Source organism: Gymnodraco acuticeps, unplaced genomic scaffold, assembly GCF_902827175.1.
Source record: "Gymnodraco acuticeps unplaced genomic scaffold, fGymAcu1.1, whole genome shotgun sequence".
Classification (NCBI taxonomy): domain Eukaryota; kingdom Metazoa; phylum Chordata; class Actinopteri; order Perciformes; family Bathydraconidae; genus Gymnodraco; species Gymnodraco acuticeps.
Genome location: NW_022989810.1, coordinates 2,069,545 through 2,094,389, shown reverse-complemented (window position 1 = coordinate 2,094,389; position 24,845 = coordinate 2,069,545). Strand labels below are relative to the sequence as shown.

The window sequence follows — 24,845 nt, the reverse complement described above, 5'->3', positions numbered from 1 at the left end:
TCATCTTGCACATTTCAGTCACCAGGGAGACATAATACAGCTAAACGGTTTTACGGAAACATTTCATTAAAAAATGCTTTCTTTTTGTTCTCACTCAGAAGTCCTGGACCAGTGGCTGTATTTGTTTGTATACATATGCTTTATATTCACCAAAGGCAGAACAAAGCCAGACCCACCCTGACTATTTATCCATGAAATATTGTCTAGACAAAGCAAAACCTCAACAATAAACCCTGTTTAGATAGCAGGTGACTGGAGCCATAGAGAATTCATTGCAGTAATTAAAAATCCCGCCTGGACTGAAATTATGAATGTCAGGTATTGACTCGCTGTCAGACAGGCTGTTTGTGTATGTGTGCGTGCTTTGTTTTTGTTACAGGGCATCCAGGGTTGATTAAAGCTAATTTTCCCATAGCCCTTTCTGCCCCGTGCTTCTGTTCCAGCTCCACATAATTAGGACTGAGAGCACGACGGTCTCATCAGGAAACTGTGGCTTCAATATACAGTAAATGCTATTTCTAACAGCAAGTCACTCAGCCTCTTGACTCCTTTGTGGTCTGTCAGTCTGGACTGCAGCTTCTTCGACTATCTGCCTCCTCTGGGAAATCTAATACACCTCATTCCATCAAAGATTTGGACTTAAAGCGACAGTGTGCAGGATTTGGTAGCATAATAGATTGCAACCAACTACACACCCTTCCGGTTACCACAGCCTCTGCAACACGGTAGTGACAAACCAGCCAGGGCAAAAGAGTGGTAATGTCGTGGTAATGTTGTGGCATTGTCTGGCACGATGCCTTACTGATATCACATTAAAATAACTTTAGGAGCAACAAAATTCAGGCAACGACTTGTTAACGCACTTTTAAAAGCGTGCTGGAAAACAACAGTTGCCTACAGGTACAAGTTTAAAGATTTAACATGATTTTGGTTAGAAACCTAAAATGAGGGCTGGGTTAGCACAAGCTTGAGAGAATTTCATGTTTTTTTTTAACGACATAAAATATTTCAATTGATTTTCCACTTCAGCATTATGTTTCATAAAAAAAGCTGTTGCTAACAAGACATATAAACTACTAAACGTCATATTGCCGACACAAGTTTCACAAGTATTTTTTTTTGGTATATATTTGTATTGAAGACATATAGAAAAGACATTTGGTACATTGATAGGAACCACAGTTACAAATGTTCAACAGTTCAAAGCTAATAGTGTTCAGCTTAGTCTCTGCTATTGTACATCAATTGACAAGCCATACATACAGTAGTTGACCTTGACTTGAAGGCGTACAATATTTAAACCACATTTATAACCAAAACAGACCATGTAGCCAACATTTAAGAGAGTGTTGTACAGACTAACAGGACAAAACAAAAATAAATAATAACAAGACAGTACAAAGAAAAAAACTAAATATATAATAAAGAGGGAAAGGTGCTTAGTCTAAAACCTAGAGGTTTTTCGCCTATTAAAGAATATTACATTTTCTCCAGTTTTAGAAAATAAATAACATCCCTGAGCCACTGAGCATTGGAAGGAGCTTTTTGGGATTTCCAGTGAATAAGAAGAAGTCATCTTGCCAATAGCGAAATGAAAGCCAGAATATCTGATTGCCTCGAGTTGTATCTATTGTAATCTTCTGGGCACCCGAATATGGCAATATGGGGAGAGACTTTCACAGTAAGTGAAAGTATTTTTGAGATATCCTCAAAAAACTTCTGCCAAAAACATGAATGTAATTGGTTTATACTGTAAGGTTCTATTTTCTTCTGGTGATTGCATTTACACTTCAAAAATCACAAAGTGGTGTTAGTATGTCGAAATTATCCTGCTGAACAAAATGTGTAGGTATCCTAAACTTGTGTTGGCTAAAGAGTTTATTTTCTGCATTATATCAAAATACAACAAGGAAATCTCACTGCTTTTTATCGATTGACCCCCTGCGATGCTAAAATTCGGGTTGGCCTACAACAGTACGTAATCACTGCGCCACTCAATCTAGAGCTGTGTTTTGTTTGTCCATCCTGAGCTACCGTAGAACATGGCGGTGCAGAAAATTGGACGAGCTCCCTTCTTACAGTAGATACCGAGGGATCATTCAAAGGTAACAAAAACATGATTATTAGTTTAAGCTCATTATGCAATGTTGATTGGCCTAAGTGCAGTCGAAACTGGTGGGTTTTCACTCTGACAGAAGATGTGTAGACTTTCTGCAGTCCTTATATCAATGGGGAGTTTGTTACACCATCTTGGAGCCAGGATAGCAAACAGGCTACAGGTCCCCCTAAATAGTAAACACTGGCCCTTTAGTGACAAGAATCGCTACAGTAACGGAAATAAAACTCTGATGTTGTTTGATGTCCTTGACTTCGAGGCTATAGGTTGGTATTTGGCCCCTGGACATGGTGCAGGGTTCAGGGCTTTACACGTCTCTGATTGTTGACAAAGCTCTAAATCAAACCACACAATCCAGCAGTGACAACCCTGAGATTGTCAGATACAGTATGACATGTAATGCTTCTATGTGATTGCTTTCTTTATGAAATAACCATTCAAGACATTTTTCTCGCAACAAATTCAGATGGAAAAGAAAATCCCAACAATATCAAGGTAGGAATGTGGAGTGCATTTGCTGTTCTGTTGTATTTACAGTGACCTTCAATCAGAACGTTAAACCCATGTAATCTCTTAAATACTACTAATATTCCATATACTTTTAGATATTAAATGAGAGTGTTGTAGTTTCTGTTTGTTTGGGATTAACAAGATGTTACCGTGTCCTTTAGAACAAGAAGAGAATGTTCTAGTGCTAGTGAAGTGCTTTGTTCACCCTGCTATTCTAATTAGACATTATTCTCATTAATAGAGCATCTGTCCGCAAGCCACATGTAACATCTTCACACTGGTGCTGCACAGAGATGCAAAGCCATTCCTCCAGTGCCAGGTCACCTTGACATCATCTCTGCCATTTGTGCCATGTCTGGAGGCAGCAGCCATTTTTAACGTGTTGCCTCTTCCCCCTCAGCCCTGACATTCGGCACACAATGCATTTCATCTGTGGTTACAGGGCACTTTTCCTGAAAACACATATGGGATAGGACAGCCAGTGAAAAATGGAGAACAGAGCCTGAGTCTGAGTGCAAATAATAACCTATTATTTTGACATTTCTCACATGTGTCTGCTTTTCCTGGCAGTTTTTGCTCTTTTCCAAGCGATGCTTCTCCATTTTGCTCTCTGCTTGATATCAAGCCCTGAAAATTGGTTTCTCAAATAAATCAAATCACACCGAAGCATTCAAACACACGCTGGAGACTTTACTATATGCACATGAATATCAAATCGTAATTGATATAGCATAGCAGGGGAATAAAAAGCCATTTCCTGTTTGTCTTATCGGCTTTGTCACATAGAGCAGGTTAACTGGGTGACATTTCCGCACTGGGCTGTCTCTATCAACAAAGGCCATCGCCAAATCCCACTGGGGCGTTCATATCTCGCAATATGTTGTCTTGCCTTTATTAAATCCATCTGACTGAAAGGTGGTATGATGTGTCAATGCACCAGCTAAAAGGGAAATCTCATGCAGAAGTTCCGACTGAGGATGGCACCTCAGTCCTCCATCACTTTGGCCAAAAAATCTCAATTGGATAGATTGTCATGTACTTTGCGGTAAAATGTTGTGTTTTTACAATTGATCGGCGTCCATACAGTACTGTATATAGGTATTCATATGTCCCCATGTTAAATTAACAACAACTTTGATGACCCACCGCCATTACATCTGGCATATTTTTTCATTTGTCTTGGTTTGGGACCACATACCTGAAAAACTGATGACATTCCCATCCCATCAGTAGCAGCTGTACTTAGTGTTAATTGCTAATTAGCATGAAACATTTTACATGCAGATGCTTCAATCATGAACTTTCAGACCCTATAAACCAGCAGTGGATTGAGGCGGCGGCAGAGGGTGTGTGTGTGTCTACAGAAGGCCCAGTTATGATAGACACGGTTCGCCACTGAATTCCGTTATTAGCTCCAAAGGAACAAATGGTAGCTTTAAAAATGCTAAATTGAAGTTAATTGCTGTTTGTTTAGTTGCTGTCTTTTGTCATCCGGCACCTACAGTATATTAGTAGGTTCATCTATTTTTGTATAATGAGTTTTAAGATTGCAAAGATGAACATATAATACATTCAAAGCATATAAATATTTAAATACCATGTATTTTTGCACTAGCAGATTTGTTTAAGCGTGTTCACACAGTCTTCTGTTTAAATCCTGTCTTTCATAATGTTTAAAAGTACGTTTTTTGTCCATCCAAATAGAAAGGGTGGATATTCTGTTTGGCAAGCATAAAGCTGGTCTTAAACAGGCAAGAGGCCAATTGTCTAATAACCCAAATTGATACACATACAGTATACTGTATATATTTTGGCTATGTGAACTATTGGCATGCTGATATTAGCATTTAGCTGAAATAACTCCTCACAGAGCTACTATGGCCAAAGACTTTCGTTTTGTTGTTACTATAGTGCAACCCTTGAGTTGAGTCATGCTAAATGTATAGAAAGGAAATGTCAAAAATACCGTATCCCTGACCAACAGCATAAAACGTTGTCTGGCAATGTCTTGCTACTGTACACAGCTAGCTTCACCACAAAACTAAACCCAATAAGATTACTTTGTTTATAAAAAAATACTGAATATGTTGTTGCACCAAGATGTGGGTCTATTGTATCCCGCCAAGAGGCCTAAAGTTCTTTACGTTTTGTTTTGAACTATTCCATTGAGATTTATTTAACATTGCGCCTTTAAAGTAATTTCCCTTAAACTCATTAGATGAGACATTTATATTACCGGCTCTCAGTAACTATCAAGCCAAATTAATTTCTGCAAGACTGTTTACCGTTTTATGATGGGTGTGAGAATAATACTTACACACACAAGCACACAAGCACTCACACTAAATGTTATTGTTGCAATGAAGTGCCTCTTTAACTAATTCCTGAAGAATGGATTCTCTGTTCCATGAAAAACAGGACTTTATCGTGTATCTGTGGAGTGAGGAATAACTTATAGCTTAATGAGCTTTTTTCTATTCTATGGATGATTCAGTGTGCTAAGGTGTACGGAAGCCCTTCCTCCTCAAAGCGTGCTATTTCTCAGGAAATGTACTGTCTCCCTCATTTATTTATGAGTGAGCTCTGGGGTGTTCAGGAGGGTGCATCACAGGCTTCAGTCTCCAGCCCTCTGTCTTCAGACTCCATGCAGCGCTCATCGATTTTAGCCTTGCTGCTGAAGTGCACCATCAATCAATACTGTAACAAGTCTTCATTTATACTTGAGAAATGTAGTTTCCAACACAGTGGGCACGGAGAACCTGGTGTTGTCAATGTGGTAGAGATAGGAGCACCGGACTGCATCTGGCCTGAGGCCTCATCTGCCCAACGTGAATGTACATCACCATCAATACACAACAACATACTACGTAAATGTTAAATTGGACAGATTATTCAAATGTTCAGGTTCATATTTGTATTTTGAACTTGTAGTGTGACATGTCTACATGCTTTAATGTTCAAAAAGCTCTTTATTTTTTCTCATACTGCCTGTGCTGCAGCACCTCTTTTCACCCTCTGTCTGAAACCAGCAGTGTTGGGTGTAAGGCATTGCAAAAGTAACGGAGTTACAGTAATGTATTACTTTTTGCTGTAACGAAGTAATGTAACGCATTACTAATGACATTTGGGTAATATACTACCCGTTACAATTATCAGTAACGCAGTTACAACACATTTTAACCCGAAATTAAATGGTGTTTTGTTTTTTAAGAATTGACAAACATCGCGAGACATTCCGACAGCAGAGAAACCTAGTGTTTACCCTTCAGGCTCATCAAGATCCTTCCGCTTCGCGTCGGGTTCCCTGATCAGCCTGTCGGGTGTTCTTTTCCCCATAATGACTGCCTCGCTGCATCCCGCTTATTGAGACCGCAGCAAGGAGGCGGATCCTAAAGGGGGCGGATCCTATAGGGGGCGTTTCCTAAAGGGTTATGAACCCCGCCCCCCACGCATTCTAGGGATGTGAATGACTCAGCTTTACTTTGCCTTTTCTTTTTTTTCTGCATTAACTGCTGCCATCGTGTGTTCAGAAATTGTGAAGAAGCCTTAATGTTTCAAATTCAAAGCCCTATTTCAAAGCTCTATACCAAAAATGAGAGGCTTTATTTAAACTAAACACGTGTTTACTTGAGAGTTCCTAGTCACGTCTGTTCTGTCTGTTAATAATAATAATTTATTTGTTGTTGAGAGGGTAATGGCGTAGCTCGTTTTAATCATACTTATGTTCAGAGTTCGGTAACGGAGTAGTGTAACGCGCTACTTTTATAATTCAGTAATCACACTACAGTTACTAGCATTGCCCCGACACGCGTTACTTCGTTACTTACTAAAATCAGTCATAATAAAACCTCAACAAACACCTGCAAATAACACATGCTAAGGTGAAGCTAACGCACAGCTATTTGTTGTTTGTTTATATCACGTAGTCTGTTCTTCTTCTCTGTTTTCCGGTTGTTGCCTGTTTTGAACGATGAATACACACTACCGCCGCCTGCTGGTAAGGAGAGTTATTGCCACTCACGCATGCGCAGTTCGTACGTGCTCGGCTGAAGTCTTTGCGGTGTCTGGTTCCAGTGCAACACATGACCAACACGCAGGAGAACACGCCGACGCAACAGCGTGAGCAGAGATACTGTAGACTGCGCAAAATATACAGATAGCAGGAGACAGAGGACAGCCATGGTCAGATAGGAAAACATTCAGGATCTGGATCAGTCTTATGCGACAATGGAAACTGAACTAAAGAGAACATTTGAAACTGTAGCAGTCAACTCAAGTTGCTGCCCTTATCTTGTCTCTGTTCAAAGTGAAATTTACACAGAAATAGCCAAATATCATTCTGAGTCTTAACACACCCCATAGTGAAATATATAGCCTAGTGTAAACCTTATACTAATAATAGCAAAATTGTCCATCTACAAAACTTGGATGATATTCAAAGATGACCAACAAAAGTTGTATAAGGCAGACAGTGTGTTTTTCTTTCTGAGTATGTCGTGTTAAATATCAAAATGTATCTTTTGGTTGATGAAGTTAGAGATAATTAAATCTGGGCACATATTTTGTGGTTGCTGAATTAGAACACCCAATAAAATGTTCATGTTTAATGAAGACTTTCCTCTTTGTATGTACCGTATATTTTCCTTTGTACAATGTATTGGTATGTAGGCTACTATACATTTCATGTTTAGTATTTTATGTGTATTGTAATGTTTCAAAAATAATTAAATACGTTAATTAATTAATGAATCTTACCACCAGACACAACATGAACAAATGAATGATACACATCAGGACAGTAACTTCAACTTCAGTATTTTAGGTGTACAGAAACCTCTACTCGTGTTGTTAAATGATATACAGCAATATCTTCCATAAAACGATTGATTTGAATAATAATTACTACCACTGCACAAACAGTAAAAAATGATATGCCTACAATTTATGAATTTGTCTTCTCTGTGGGTTGTATACTCTTCATTCTTTATGCAAAGTTATTATAATTATTATTTTTCAAAGTTCGTTTATGATTCATTCAAAGCATTAAAATAAATGAGAAACAGAGCGTCATATACCTTTAAGAAATACGTGGGGGGCGGGGTTCATAACCCTTTAAGAAACGCCCCCTATAATAAACGCCCCCTATAGGATCCGCCCCCTTTAGGATCCGCCTCCTTGCTGCGGTCTGCATCCAGACTCTATTGCGCTTATTACACGGCCAGTGGCGGCCGCCCGCTGTCACTACCCGATCCGTCCCCCTGCCCGATCTGTACTGCGCATGTGCGAGATGGTCCGCCATATTGGAAAACTCCGGACGGCAACCCAAGAAGGACACTTGACACAGTGGCTTTTGGCAAAGCTGAAAAATAAAACTCGAGAGAGATGAGTTATTGTTATTACAATGTGACTTCACTATTATTTAACAACTCTTTTTATTGGGTTCTTTTATTTGGGGTTAAGTACATTGTCAGAATAAGTGAGAAATGGATTTAACTTCTGTTAGACAGCTATATGCCATACATTGTTGCATACATTCACAGTAAATATTTATTCAGTATGATAGCTGTCTAACAGAAGTTAAAAAGCCACTGTGTCAAGTGTCCTTCTTGGGTTGCCGTCCGGAGTTCTCCAATATGGCGGACCATCTCGCACATGCGCAGTACAGATCGGGCAGGGGGACGGATCGGGTAGTGACACCTATCGTTTTTCCAACCCAGTTTAGATTTAACCACGCCGACTTCCGCATTACGCAAGCATCGACGTAGCTCTACGCGATAGCGTCATAGACTTAATCTTCGGCAGTTATAGCGGTCACGGTAAAGCAGGATATTGAATAGTTGGTTTTTGTCTTTCCAAAGGATTTTTTGACTGAAAATAAACTATCCTATAATCAAAGCCATATCGAAGAGTCCTGAGATTGTATTACTGGTGTTTTATCATCTATAAATAGCCTGTGTGTATCCTCAAATGTCGTTTTCAGGACAAACAAAAGACGTTTTAAATATCTTCTCAGAATAGCCTGTGTGTATCCTCAAATGTCGTTTTCAGGACAAACAAAAGACGTTTTAAATATCTTATCAGCTGGTGTAAGTGCAGAATATTGAATATAACCTTGACTATTACCGTCTACTTCATTTATCTGACAACATTATTTAATGATACTATTTGATATATATGTAGTGGGCATATAGGCAGTGATGTAACCATAGGGATGTAACGCCAGGTTGATGCTGTGACGTAACGCCGCGTCGATGCTTGCGTAATGCGGAAGTGGGATCTAAACTGGGTTGGAAAAACGATAGACGCGGCCGGCCCATAGGGGCGCTAGGGGCGCCGCCCGCCCTCTTCCCACATGTTTGATTGTCATTCAAAATAAAAAAATATATATTTTAAAAAATATATTTATTTTTTATTTTATTTTTTAATGAACAAGGTAAATATGATATAGTTGGTATCAGTAAAATGTATAATCTACAATAAAATCTCGTTTAAAATTGTTTTACGATGTCTAAAGTTACTGATAAGTCACATGTTTCCTCGTCCGGGCGGTAGAAAGGAGCCCTCAGCCAGAGCAGCAGCAGCCAACAAGCTGACTGTTGCTATCTGTATATATATGCCGCCGAAACATAATTTCAGCCAATCAGCGTCATCAGATCTGATGCTCAAAGGGCGCCCTGTCAGCGCCCTGGCCTGTGTGTCTGTGAGTTGTTTGGACTCGTATCCAAGGTGACGCTACAGTAGTTGTCAAGGATGGCTGCGTCTGCAGGTGGAGACTCCGGTGCTAGTGGATCGCCGGAGCTGTAGATTAACATGTACATGCTTATTGTAGTTGTAAGGGCAATGCCTGTAGCATGAAGAATTAAAATAATGTGTTATAGCAGGAAGTTTAATACAGTGTAATTCTGGTATATTCATTTTTATGTCACCTGATATATAGAATGTTAAGTGTTAGTTAATGAGAGAAATGTATGTGCGTTCATTTCCTGCAAGACTCCTAAAGAGCATGAGACGACACACAATTAGAGAGACAATGGTCCTTCTGGGTGAGCTGACTTCGGGTGGAAGGAAGTTCAGAGATGGCCTGAGGGTATGAGGACAGTTAATCTTTGTTGGTTAGCTGGTCCTGAGGAGGTCATGAGATGATGACGGTTAAATCTATATAAGCATAGCTTTCATAAAGAAAAACATGTGACTGTTGTGTGATAAGCTAAATGATAAGATGAGTGTTCATTCTGTCAAAGAGTCCTCTGTCTGTGAAATTATATGACTCCAAAGCATGACAAGGGGGACTGCCTGAGGGTAGACACACACGCACGCACAGGAGATGGAGCAACAGATGGAGTTAACAACTGCTGAGTCATTGCCTAGGGCTCGCCCAGAAGTGAAACCGACCAATGGAAAACTGCCAACTCACTGGCTAGCTCGCCCAGAAGTGAACTCGCCAATAACAAATAGCTAGGGAGAAGGAACCGACACGACTACTCCCACAGAATTTGTATTTAAGCTGTAACATTCTTATGCTCGACGCTCTCTTCCTGACTGGCTGTCGTGGTACGTATATCACATGGTGGTAGGAATTGAGCCCGGAGTACTGTTGCAGAGTGCTCTGTATGGTGTATTGTTATTTTCTACCATTAAAATAGATTATTGTTTAACCTCTATCCTGGTGCTTTGAGTTCCTTCTTTTGTAAATTTGACTAGCTCATCGGTCATCAAGGGACGCGCGGAGCAGAGGTGAACCTTCCACCACCGCCATTGGGTGGTGCTCCAACAAGCACCATGGAGCATATGTGTGGGCTGGACCTGTATTTTACAGGAAAGGATTGAGCAGAGGGTGGAGTTGTCGATTCTTGTTCAGTTTTCATCTTCCTCACCCTCTCAAACTTTGAGTTGCGCGCGTTGCTAAAGAGACGCGCTACCATGGAAACCAAACAATGGTGTAGCTGTATTAAAGTCCGAGTGGAAACAGTCATGAGTAAATCTGATTTTGTCAGAAATCGGGAGAAATGCGGGAGAAATATGACGCCGGGAGGAAACCGGGAGAGGGCAATGAAATCGGGAGTCTCCCGCAAAAATCGGGAGGGTTGGCAAGTATGACACACACACACACACACACACACACACACACACACACACACACACACACACACACACATAATGTTCATATTTAGTCTCCTGATTTTAAATGGGAATTAAATCATTTGAGTGTTCCCAAAGCACCAGTGTTCTGCAGTTTGTGTGGGCCTACTGTACTGTTGCACAGTTTTGGAAGATTCATAGCTAACCACACTGAAGATTATGGATTATCTCATATTTTTAAGCCTCAATTCCACAGGTTCGTCAAGTCCTCCAGAAGCTACCGGAAAACAACCTGTACTTCAAAGCCGAGAAGTGTGAGTTTCACGCAGCCACCGTTTCTTTTCTGGGACACATTGTAACCGCCGATGATCTCTTTATCTTTCTTACAGTGCAGACGCTTTTCTGCTTGCTCCTGCCTCTGCTTACTTTTTATGCTGATTTTCCTATTCTTATTCTCTGAAAACTTCGAGCAGCGCCTCCTGGACATTAACTTATCACTGGGACAGTTCATCTTCGTAAATAGACGGAGGGTTTCAGCCATATTTCAAAAAAAATTACGACGACCTCAGTCTTACAGTAGCGTGGCCTAGCAACAGCTAAAGCCTGGTAGGCTACTGCATGCTATTTAACTTAAGCTAGTTGGTAGCAAAATGCCTCCGTTCTCTACAGATGACTTCCACAAACGTATACAGAAGATGGCTGTGTTGGAAATGAAAATGCAACGGTTGGAAGTTAACGTGGAAGTGAATGGACTATGTCGTGGGAATGACACCACTTTACCAGTGTTGCAAAATAATGGAGAAGGGTATGCTAACTCTAGCTAGTTAGCAGCTACAAGGATTCCAAGGAACAGGAGGGCTGTGTACTGGGTAATAAATCTACAAGTGGTAGTCCTCCCTGGAACTCTCTGGGTGCAAAGCCTAAGAGTAAATCATTTCCATGGGATTTGGGAGGACGGATAACAGGCAGAGCCCAGCGCTCTGAAATCTGTGATCCGACCGGCTGGCCTGCATTGTTATCACCCAGGAAGAGCGCCTCTTCAACCCTTATTCATACTAGGAAACAGCAGTGGACAGCTGCTAAAGGGAGAATTACAAACAATCCTCCTAAACCACCAAGTGTGCCAATCCAGAACAGATACGCTCCGCTGACCGAGAACCGGAGATCTCTTTCTGATGACCTGGATAACCCGTCCTCTTCACACAGCAGGGTAAGGACCAATAGCTACTCCAAAAGTAAAAGGCTAGAGGGAAAGCTAACGACTGGGCCTGAAACTCTGATTGTGGGTGACTCTGCTGTAAGAGATGTAAAAGGTCTGTGTAATAAGAACAACACCAAAGTACTCTGTTTTCCCAAGGATGTGGTCTCTGACTTGGCTGAGAAGATCCTGCATATTGGGGCTGAACATCCGACTGTAAAGAATGTGGTACTACACATTGGAACAAATGATGTTGTGAAACAAGAGTCAGAAGTGCTGAAAGAAGACTTTAAATGTTTGTTGGAAACTGTCAGCTCTCTAAATGCAGAGGTGTTCATCAGTGGCCCTCTACCGCCAGTCAGAAGAGGAGTGGAGAGATTCAGCAGATTGTTTGCACTGAACACCTGGCTTTCAACTGCCTGTACTGACCATTCTGTCCATTTTATTGACCATTTTAACTTTTTCTGGGATCGCAGACATTTTTTCAAGGCAAATGGAGTTTGCCTGAACAAGTCAGGAGTGAAATTGTTTATCTCTAACATATTCAACTGCCTGCGTCCTCAATCTGTTCCCTCTGCCAAGGACAAGCAGCAAGAGGAATCAAAACAGGAGAAAGACAAAACACATTGCGCAGAAAACCCTGAAGAATTATCACTGCACCCGCCTGAGGAATGTTCTGATTATGGGAGACCTATGAGACACATGGAGGAGTCTCCACTGCCCGTCACCCACCCCCCCTGTCAACGCCTTTGAGGATACTCCGTTCACCCTTTCACCCTCGCCAACCCTCCTGGAGATCATTGAACACATGAAGGAGATACAGAGGGTTGGCACCGATTCCTTCCTGGAGTTCAATAACCAAACGCAGGGCTGGCAGCATGTCCTTTACCCCCGCTCCTCAACGACGCCCACCAAAATCACCGCAGAGACGCGCCATCTCTGTCTTCATCACCGTGCCTACGTCAACCACCTCCCCCCCCTGGCAGCATGTCCTCTACCCCCGCACCATCTCCCCCGTCTCCATCACCGTGCCTACGTCAACCACCTCCCCTCCCTTCAAGAAAGCATCTGCAGTCTCCGAAGCCTGATAAGGATGTGTGTGTACAAAATGCAACAAACTCTTACTGATATGTGTTGGGTCCAGGCTCAAGGGCGTATGGCACTCTCAACTCTTTCCAGGACATGCCGGGGCCCTGCCTGCCTATAGCTTTGCCGATATCTGTGTTGATAGGTAATAGATTAAGAGCGGTTAATCATCTTAGATACAGGAAGCGCTCAAACGTTTGTGTGAGTTTATCTAATTTAGCAGTGATTCCATGTCAGCCACAGCTTGTTACAAAAAACATGACTGATAGTGTGTTTAACAAACTTAAACTAGCTTTATTAAATGTCAGGTCTTTGGCAGGAAAAACATTTTTAATCAATGATTTTATCACTGAGCACAATCTTGATTTTATGTTTTTAACAGAAACTTGGATTGAACAAAATAACAGTGCAGCTGTTCTTATCGAATCAACCCCTCCCAACTTTAGTTTTATGAGTCAGGAAAGAATGCATAAGAAAGGGGGTGGAGTTGCTATTCTGTTCAATGATTCCCTTCAATGCAGGAAGACATCGTATGGAAACTTTGATTCTTTTGAATATGTGGCCCTTCAGCTGAAATGCTCCTCTCGAGCTCTGTTCCTAAATATCTATAGACCACCCAAATACTGTGCAAGCTTTTTTGATGACTTTACTGAACTGCTGTCTATAGTGTGTATTGACTTTGACCGTCTAGTCATTGTTGGTGATTTTAACATCCATGTTGACAACCCCCAGGACAGAGGGGCAAAATAACTGTTTTGTGTTCTTGATAGCTATGGACTGACTCAGCATGTGACGGAGCCCACGCACAATAAGGGGCACACTCTGGACTTAATTATCTCAAAGGGTCTGAATATCTCTAAGGTTGTGGTGACTGATATTGCACTCTCTGACAATTCCTGTGTTTTCTTTGAGAGCTCTATTTCTGTTCACAAAAATGTTCAAAAAGAGATAACCACAAAGCGATATTTAACTGAAAATACTAGGGAAATGTTTACTCAGAATTTTTCTTCCACACTTGCCCCTGCTAACATCTCAGTAAATGAGCTAGTAGATCATTTTAATTCAAAAATTTAAAATGTTATAGATGCCATTGCTCCAACTAAGGTAAAGGAAGTGTCTGGCAAGAAAATATCTCCATGGAGAAAGGCCATGACCGTGAAAACAGAAAAAAGAGAATGTCGAAAAACTGAACGCAGGTGGCGAAAAACAAATCTCCAGGTTCACTTTGAAATCTATAAAGAGAGACTTGGCCTTTATAATTTGGAATTGAAAAACGCACGACACTCGTTCTTCTCTGACATCATTACCAAAAACAAAAACAACGCACGTGCCTTGTTTGCTACCGTCGACAGACTAACTAACCCCCCAGTGTCAGTAGCCTCTGAATTTCTATCCACCAGGGCGTGCAATGATTTTGCCTCCTTTTTCACTGACAAAATTCAGAAAATCAGACAAGCAGTCAGTGCCTCCGCATCAGGAACAGCAAATGTGTTGTCTCTGTGTCCACTTAACATCAATTCAAACACCATGACACAATTCCATCAGATTAATGATAAAAACCTAGAGGACATTATACAACTTCTGAAATCCTCCTCCTGCTGCCTTGATATTATTCCAACGGGATTTTTCAAAGATGTTTTGCCTTGCATGGCCTCAGATCTACTTCATATAGTAAACAAATCTCTTCACTCAGGTATTTTTCCACAGGCCCTGAAAACTGCAGTCATTAAACCGCTCTTAAAAAAGAATAATCTAGATGCTTCAGTAATGAACAATTACAGGCCCATATCAAACCTCCCATTTCTAGGTAAAATCATTGAAAAAGTTGTTTTTCAACAGTTGAATAATTTCTTGCATTTAAATAACTGTTTCGATGTGTTCCAGTCAGGCTTTCGTCCAAACCACAGCACTGAGACTGCTCTTGTAAAGGTCTTTAATGACATCCACTTAAACACAGACAGTGGCAGCACTTCAGTGTTAGTATTATTAGATCTCAGTGCTGCGTTTGACACTGTTGACCACAACATATTACTAGACCGACTGGAAAACTGGGTGGGACTTTCGGAAACAGTTCTAAATTGGTTTGAATCCTACTTAAAGGACAGAAACAACTTTGTTTCTATAGGTAAATACACATCTGAGTTGACAAATATGACATGTGGGGTTCCTCAAGGCTCCATCTTGGGGCCTCTTCTCTTTAACATCTACATGCTACCACTGGCTCAGATAATGAAAAACAACAAAATAAGTTACCATAGCTATGCAGATGACACACAAATGTACGTAACAATTTCACCAGGAGACTATGCTCCAATTCAAACACTGAGTAAGTGCATTGAACAAATCAATGACTGGATGTGTCAGAACTTTCTCCAATTAAACAAAGATAAAACTGAGGTAATGGTTTTTGGAGCCAAGGCAGAACGTATAAAAGTTAGCGCTGAGCTTCAGTCTGCAATGTTCAAAACAATAGATAAAGCCAGAAATCTAGGTGTAGTCATGGACTCTGACCTGAGTTTCAACAGTCACATTAAAACAGTTACTAAATCAGCCTACTATCACCTAAAGAATATATCTAGGATTAAAAGACTAATGTCACAGCAGGATTTGGAAAAACTTGTCCATGCTTTTATCTTCAGTAGACTCGACTACTGCAATGGTGTCTTCACAGGTCTCACTAAAAAATCTATTAGGAAGCTGCAGCTGATTCAGAACGCAGCTGCTCGAGTCCTCACTAACACTAAGAAAGTGGATCACATCACTCCTGTTCTGAAGTCTTTACACTGGCTTCCTGTGTGTCAAAGAATAGATTTCAAAATACTGCTGATGGTTTATAAAGCTTTGAATGGTTTAGGCCCAAAATACATTTCTGACCTCCTGCTAAATTATGAACCATCCAGATCTCTCGGGTCTTCAGGGACTGGTCAGCATTCTGTCCCCAGAGTCAGAACTAAACATGGTAAAGCAGCGTTCAGTTATTATGCTCCAAATATCTGGAACAAACTCCCAGAAACCTGCAGGTCCGCTGCAACTCTGACTACTTTTAAATCCAGGCTGAAGACTTTTCTTTTTGTCGCTGCTTTTAATTGAACTATTCATATCTTAGACTGCACTGTAACTTTTATCCATGTATTTTTTCTTTTAATGTTTATCCATGTATTTTTTCTTTTAATGTTTATTTTACTAGCTTTTCTTTTGAATGACTGATTTTAAATGCCATTTTCTTAATGTCTTTCATTTTTTGTAAAGCACTTTGAATTGCCTTGTGTTGAAAAGTGCTATATAAATAGCCTTGCCTTGCCTTGCCTTGCCTTGCCTTGCCTTGCCTTGCCTTGCCTTGCCTTGCCTTGCCTTGCCAACCATGTACAGATGAACCCTTCCAAGGTTAGTGCTGTGGCTAATTGGCCCACACTAACCAACAAGAAGAAGGTGCAACAGTTCATAGGGTTTGCAAACTTTTATCGTAAGTTTATCCAGAGCTTTAGCTCTGTTGCCGCTCCCCTGCATAATCTCACTTCCTCCAAAGTCTCTTTTCAGTGGAGTCCCCAGGCCGAGACCGCCTTCAGGACTCTTAAGGAGAGATTTACCACGGCACCTGTTCTTACCGTCCCAGACCCCCAGCGACAATTCGTGGTGGAAGTGGATGCCTCCAATGTAGGAATAGGAGCAGTGTTGTCCCAGAGATCCACCAAGGACAACCGGATGCGCCTACCTGTCCCGTAAGTTTTCCTCAGCTGAGCGGAACTACGACGTAGGTGACAAGGAGTTGCTAGCGGTCAAGGCAGCATTAGAGGAGTGGAGACACTGGCTAGAGGGGGCGGAGCAACCTTTTATTGTTTGGACAGACCATAAGAACTTGGAGTATATCAGGAAAGCCAAGAGACTTAATTCACGTCAGTCCTATTGGTCTCTGTTCTTTAACAGATTCAACTTCACGATTTCCTTCCGACCGGGTTCTCAGAATGGAAAACCAGACGCACTGTCACGACTCTATGAGCCAGAGCCTACTGCCAAGGAACCAGAGGCAATCTTTCCACTGAACTGTGTGGTTGGGGTGGTCTCCTGGCAGATAGAAAATGATGTGAAGCAGGCTAATGTTGTGAGCCCAGCACCTAGTGGGTGTCCGAATAATCATCTGTTTGTCCCTGTGTCATTATGCTAAGGTATCCACTGGGCTCACACCTCTAAGCTCACATGTCATCCAGGTATCCGGCGAACGATGTTCACCATAAAACTGCGTTTCTGGTGGCCAGCCATGGTAAAGGAGGTGACGGATTACGTGGCTGCCTGTCCCGTGTGCGCCCGTAACAAGACCTCATCCCTGGCTCCGATGGGTCTTCTTAAGCCTCTGCCCGTGCCCCAACGCCCTTGGTCCCATATCTCGCTGGACTTTGTCACCGGACTGACCGGACTGTCGTCCTGACGGTAGTAGACTGATTCACCAAGATGGTTCACTTTATCCCTCTGCTTAAACTTCCCTCTGCATCCCTCTGCTTAAACTTCCCTCTGCCAAGGAAACGGCAGAGGTCATGCTAACCCATGTATTCAGGATTCATGATTTCCCCAGTGATGTGGTGTCCGACCGAGGTCCCCAGTTCATCTCTGTCTTCTGGAGGGAATTCTGCCGGCTCCTAGGCGCCACCGTCAGCCTGTCTTCCGGCTACCATCCCCAGTCCAATGGCCAGATAGAACGCCTTCTACAGGTCTCTCCCCCTTCCAGTGCGCCTATTGATATCAACCCCTGCTGTTCCCAGCCAACGAGGAGGAGGTCAGAGGTTGTCGTAAGGTCTGGGCCGGAGCTCGGCAGGCACTCCTGCAGCGACAGATTGGTCCCGCCGTGCGGCTCCCGTCTACAGACCGGGTCAGCATGTCTGGTTATCCACTAAAGACTTACCCCTACATGTTCATTCCAGGAAGTTGGCACCAAGGTTCGCGGGTCCTTTCCCAATTCAGAACATTATTAACCCTGTTGCGGTGCGTCTCCGACTCCACCGGTCTCTCAAGGTCCACCCCACGTTCCATGTCAGCAAAATCAAGCCTGTTCAGTAGAGTGCCCTGGTTCCCGCCTCCAAGGCCCCTCCTCCACCCCCCCGGATAATTGACGGGGGCCCGGTATACACGGTCAGGAAGCTGCTAGCGGTCCGCAAACGGGGCCGAGGACATCAATACCTGGTCGAATGGGAGGGATACGGTCCTGAGGAGCGCTTATGGGTAGCTCCCGCACTTATCATTGATAAAACTCTGATCAGGGACTTCCACGATCGTCGTCCTGATCAGCCTGGGCCGTCAGGAGTCGTCCCTAGAAGGGGGGGTACTGTTGTGTCTCGTCAAATGTGTTATGTTTATGTATTTTGTCTGTCAAATCCTGTTTTATTTTGTACTTACCTCTTGTCTTTCATTTCAGGCCCTGTTTCTTCCTCCCCTTGTGTGTTTTTCCCGCCATCATCAGTGTCTGCTCCGCCCCTGATTGTTTCCACCTATTCCCACTCACCTCATATTTGAATAGTCCTGTCCTGTGTCAGTTTGTCTTGTTTGTTTCTCCGAATGGTCGTGCCAAGCCTCAGCTCAGAAAGGATCGCTTTCACTCATGTTAGGTTTTGTTTTGTTAATTTTGTAGGCTTAAGTTTTTCTTAACTTCTCCTTTTGCTATGCCTAGTTTTTTCCTCCTTGTGAGCGCCTTTTGTTATTTCTAGTACCTACTCTGTTAAGAGGGATTACCTGATCTGTGAAATTAAAATTACATGTTTTTACATTCAAGACTTTGTCTCTGGGTCGTGCATTTGGGTTCATCAGTTTGTGTCGAGATACTGACACTTCACTAAACTACATTTGATTTTAGCATTTAAAATACCTAGCCATTCTTTTGAGGTTATTTTGGTAAAATAACTCAAAAGTAATGTAACTCATTACATTTCAGAGACAGTAATATTGTAATGTAACTTATTACTTAAAAAATACAGTAATATGTACTGTATTACATTTTGGAAGTAACTTGCCCAACACTGGAAACCAGAGCGTAGTATGCTCTGATTGGTTAGCTGGACGACTGTTGTGATTGGTCAACTGCTTAAAGCTTAATAGAAGCGCGAGTGTTACATGGGGATGTTACTATGTTAAAGGTCCCATGTCATGGCCATTTCTACTGATCATAATTCCATTGTTGAGGTCTACTAAAATAGATTTATATTGTGCAGTTTTCCAAAATCACATTAGTTTCTCATACAGCATCTCTGTATAGTATGTGTATTCACTCTCTGTCCTAAATGGCTTGTTGGAGCTCCTGCCCCCCCCCTCACTATGAGCCCAGTGGCCGTCTGCGAGACAGCGAGACACAGCGAAACCCAGCCCGAACACACACACACCCGCAGCCTGGCTGGGAGTTTGTGTGTGTGCTCACACACCGACTCACAGCCTCGCCGCGTCCCGCCGTCTCGGAGGAGAAATCGGCGGAGCTGCAGCTGAGAAAAGATTGTGTTTGTGTGAGGAAGTCCGCTGATTGGTCTTTGGGATTTTAGCCTTTGCAGACCATTTTTTTTACATGCACAAAAACCAACAATTAAAATGCATGTTTTTAAGGGGTTAATGTGTATTATTTTTTTGCAATCTAGTATACGAACTGAACCAGTTTGATATCTATATTGTGTTTTACCTCCTCGCTGCCAATGACAACTTTATAGTGCATGAGAGCAATCCCTTGGAAAGGAAGCAGTGCTTTATATGAGGCTGTGTTCTCACAAGGCCACACATTTAATGTAAAGCAACAGCCCAAGGTGTTTTCAATTCATCACTGCAAGGACTTTGCTTTAATTTGTTTTGCATAGGCTTCTACAGTTGCTTTTAATCCAGATATATTAGTTCATCAAGTCTTTTTTTATGAAGAAGCTGAGCAATTTGAATCCACTAAATGTTTTTAAAGCAAGGATAGATGCTATCCAATCGGAAACTGTTGGAACCTGTAAATGTCACTAGCTATGTAAACTGTAGTCGCTTTAAATATGCTGTATAATGTCCTTTTTGTTTTTCTGTTTTCTGTTCATATGTATTCATGTGGAACCTACTTGCAGCAGGTCACCCTTGAAAAAGAGATCAATGATCTCAATGGGATTCACCTGCATAAATAAAGGTTTGAAATGAAATGAAATGAGCTTATAGTGCAAATTGACCAAGTGAATAGTCCATACTCCGCACATATGTCTTAGTAACTCATGCTGACTGAATATATGACTGTAATAATGCTATTTAATAGTATTTTATCGGGATGTATGGGCTTCAAATGGGCCAAGTGAGTTGCAATGGCGACTATTTATATCCACTTATTGAATTCCTATACGGCCTTACACTGTGTCAATTGGTTGTGAAGTTAATAATGCACTTTTACCTTCACTATCAATATATTATATTGCAGCAATTCACAACCGGGGTACTCGTTCCCGAGGGGACTTCTGCAGTTACCAGATGATACATGTGGATGTTGTGATGCAGAGGAGCTTGAATAATTAGATTTTTAATATAGAGTCAAAAATGGCAACAATCGGATGAAATTATACTGACACAGTTTAATAAAAATGTTGTAAAAGGGTGTAGAAAATTGTAACGATTGTAGAAAGCACAATATGATATACATCTAAAAAAAGATTGGAAACCACTAGTATATCTACACTTACAGGCTTGATAGAATTATGTATGAATTGACTGAAATGTTCTTCATAATCCTTTATTTATTACAACAAAGGGTTTCATTTATTTCTGTAATAGTGCTGAATAAAAAATTCCTGTTTTACATATGCTGTTTTCTGATATACTGAAGAATGATGCAGGACATTTCACAATTAGGCAATGTTTAACTGTAAATGGATTATAAAAATAGTTTGTGTTGGGAGCCTGCATCAACCCCTAAAAACCATGCATTTGAAATGTTGGTTGTTATTTAAAGAGGCCCTATTATGATGTTTGGCCGTTTTCATGTCCTAATACGAGTGACATTACTATGTAACATTGGCACTTCTGTTGGCAAGTGCTCCAAAAGATTGTAGGTGATAAACTAAGGGGCGGGACATCTCTAAGCGGTTGACCAATCACAACAGAGCCGGCCAGCTAACCAATCAGAGCAGACTGGGCTCTGGTTTTAGACAGAGGGTGAAAAGAGGTGCTGCAGCACAGGCAGTATGAGAAGAATAAAGAGTTTTTTGAACATTAAAGCAAATATGAACCTGAAAATTAGCATAATATGTCCTCTTTAACAGATGATTGTTATTTCTATGAGTTAACTTCATTGACCTCCCTATGATTATAGAGGAAGATAATTATGTTCCTGTTGCTTTTTAAATAGGTAATTGGTGAACTGACCAACAGATAGCCTACTTATGATGAATAATCTGTACAGTCTGTTCCTGACTTTGCAAATCTGCTTTTTTTCTACCATGATCCTTAGAGTTATATTTAAAAAGAAAATGTATTTTGAAAGCTACCTTCATATGGAGTTCATACAGTTTCTTATGAAGTGGTATGCAGAATATAATTGTTTTTAATATTCAAGCTCTCCGCCTGTAAGGTCCTATATGTTGATTTACTAAGGTAAGCAATATGTGAATGTTGTTAATTTTTCATGTGTACTATGCACAGGCCCCCCTTGAGAAATAGAAAATGTATCTCTAGAGCAGGGGTTCCCAAACTTTTTCTGTCAGGCCCCCCCTTTGGAGAAAAAAACAAGTCGGGCCCCCCCAACATAAATAGTCAGGCTCAGTAGCGGCGCCAGATTTTTTTTTTGGGGTGCTGTGGGGTAGCTTGACGTTTCATAGAGGGTGCTCAAACATTTAGGGTTTCCCATTAATGTACCGGGCGCTACACTGGAATGTTCTACTGCAACAATCCCCACGCAAATACACAGGGACAGTTACAATGAAGGCTCGAGGCATATAGATGTAAGCAGGGGTAAAGTGCTATTTTTATAGGTGGTGTGTCACATAGGGGTCCGGGGGCAAGCTCCCCTATGTGCTCCCTAACCCTAAATATTGAAGTTAAAAGCATCAATCTGGTGCACTTTGAGAGCAACATGAAGAGATCTATGGATACATCTCTCAACATCCATATGAAACAGAACTGTAAACAGATTTACTTTTTTTTATGGATATTTTACAAATCACCCTTTTAAACTGTATTCTTTTTTTACTGTCATAGTATTTCATACCTGTTTTTCATTTATTCTCTTATTTTTTTATAACTATAATGATCATATAAACGAGTGCCTCGGAAATAATTGTTTACATTAATGGTGACCAAAACGTTTGAGACCCACTGAGATAACACTCAGAGAGTCCTTTAGCTCACGGAGCCTCTCAGTCTGACAGGAGAGGACTCTCCTCCACTTTGTTGTTGAAAAAACTCTTTATATCCGTTAGCGTAGCTCGCTAGCACCAGAAGCTAACAACTACGATTTCCGGTACCGGTGTGTGCTCTCTCTCTCTCTCGCGCACACATAATGGCTCGTTCCACACACACACACACACACACACACACACACACACACACACACACACACACACACACACACACACACACACACACACACACACACACACACACACACACACACACACACACACACACACACACACACACACACACACACATACACACACACACACACACACCACACACAGAGCCGAGCTTTAATGAAACACAGAGACCCAGACGTAATAGTACTGTATCATATTATTTTCGAATCAATAATTTATCAAATTATGAATTTAAAAAATATATTTTTTAGTTTTTATAATAACTAACCATTTTTCCTCCTAGTCTCTCGCGCCCCCCTCCTGTCATGCCTCTGTACCCCACACTTTGGGAACCACTCGAGAGAATTATAGATTAGATATAGGTTAAGTAAAAGTACACAAACACGTCCAATGTGATGGTTCGGCCTTGAAACCTTCAAATGGAGTAAATACATTAACCAAATAGTTTACTACAAAAAAATACAATACATAACATAATTTGTCATACTGTGGTACCCTGCACAATCAATTTGCAGAGCCAAAACACATTTGAATAATTTCCCCCTTAATGTTGTCCTCGCAAAAAAACAATAATTATTGTAATGAACATACAGCATTTATTGGCTGATGTCAAACTGAGTAAAAACTATATGACATTCTTATTCCTTTAAACATATTGATTTTTAATTAATATTCGTTTGAATTGTGTACACAGTGTTAGCTGGCTCTGAACTTTATTTAAATATTATTGCAATGAATGTTTAATATTGTATTTACTACAAGTCAGGCACAGACCCAAGGAAGATTGGCAGGGCATCGGCTGATGGGGATACTTTAAATAAACAAATACACAAATAAAGATAAAGATAGATAAATTCGTAATTAAATGACTATTTCACAATTTCCAGCTACTAGTTCGACGTTTATTTCCACCCTTCCCTGCAACTACACTACCATCCTCATCCCTGCAGTACATCCCAGGCTGACAGCTCACCCCTCTGTCCCCCGACCCCCCCCCCCCCCTTTGCTGGGACGCCTGCTTGGTATGATCCGCTCCTCCCCTTTCTACGTCTCACGGATGGTACTTTCTATTGGGAGAAGGTCAAATGACTCCGCATGTCTACCCGTGTGTACAATCCCGCGATGGTGCACGCCTGATGAAGAAACACCTCCAACACTAACTACCGCGTGTCCCAAAATATTCGCGAGCGTCTGAAGAGGCTCCTCGCGCCATGTCCGTCTGAAAGTAAGTACCGGTGTGCTGTGACGTGTTTGTGACCAAACGATTCACCCGGTTTATATTTTGATATGGGCGGATAAATCGTTTCCTTATGAAGCTTTAATGTTTGCAAAGTGTTGTGTTTCCGTACAGCAGGAGCCCGGTTGTTTTAAAAATAGTTATTTTGGGATGCTGGTTCTTGTGATGCTTTAACTCAGGTGAAATGCAGCTGACTAGTCGAATAAATTGTTCCTAAACGCACCATTGTAAGTCGTTCAATTGTTCTATTACTATCATGAAGTAGCTTCTATCCAAGTTTCGCATTATTACTGACGTGTTTCAAACATTTCTTTGTACTCTAATTTATTGTAAAGGTTAATGGATACATATCCGAGCAAAAGTAGATGGGGGAATGCCTTCATGAATAATATAGGAACTACTAGAGCGGAATAAAGACATGCAGCATTAAGTGAGTTTTTACAGGATATTATTGATTGAACAACATTAAAACACAGCAGACATAGTATTAATTGAAATACTTTTATCATAAGCTCAGGCATATCTGTATAACATCGTGTCTTCTTTTAGGGACTGCCTACATGAATAATATAGCTTCTTTAATAGTGAGTTGACAAGTGGATGTTTACCTCCTTATCTCTCCTGTTAATGCCATCTGAGGTCAGTTAATGTGGGGGTGTGGAAAGTTCACTCCTCAGCAAGTAGAAAGCTCAGAGGAAAGGAGTAGTGAGTCATCAGTCAGCCCAAGCCCTCCTGCAGAAAAGGCATGTCGCTAAGCCTATTACAACATTACATAATGCTAAAGGGATACCCCCATAAGGTGCAGAGCGCTCGGCCTCCAGGGTCTGTGTATTGTCCGGGCTCCTTAAGCTCTTATTATACATCCTAATACAACATATGAGTGCAGCGGGGTCAGCGTGTTCAAGTGAGGTGTATTACGGTCCAGACACAGCTCTGATGATGCTCTTCGTACTTCGTTCAAGGTTGGTGAGTTGTTCAAGGTAGATATGAAGCAGTGTGAGATGGAGGGGTTGAGTTTACATACTGAGAAAGTGTGTTTTTCTCGAGTTACTTGGTCCTCATCAGTTGGAAAACCTAGATGTTTCTTGGAATACTTGCAAGTAT

The 24,845-nt window shown here is 41.4% G+C and overlaps 1 protein-coding gene across 1 annotated transcript in view; it reads left to right on the top strand.

Moving 5' to 3' along the window:
• The first annotated feature begins 23,573 nt into the window (after window positions 1-23,573).
• The window catches only part of oxr1a (oxidation resistance 1a), a 244,486-nt gene continuing 243,214 nt past the window's right edge, over window positions 23,574-24,845 (top strand). Inside the window, exon 1 of the mRNA XM_034228824.1 lies at window positions 23,574-23,729. The gene's annotated coding sequence lies outside the window, so the exon portion shown is untranslated. The remainder of the gene's footprint in view (window positions 23,730-24,845) is intronic.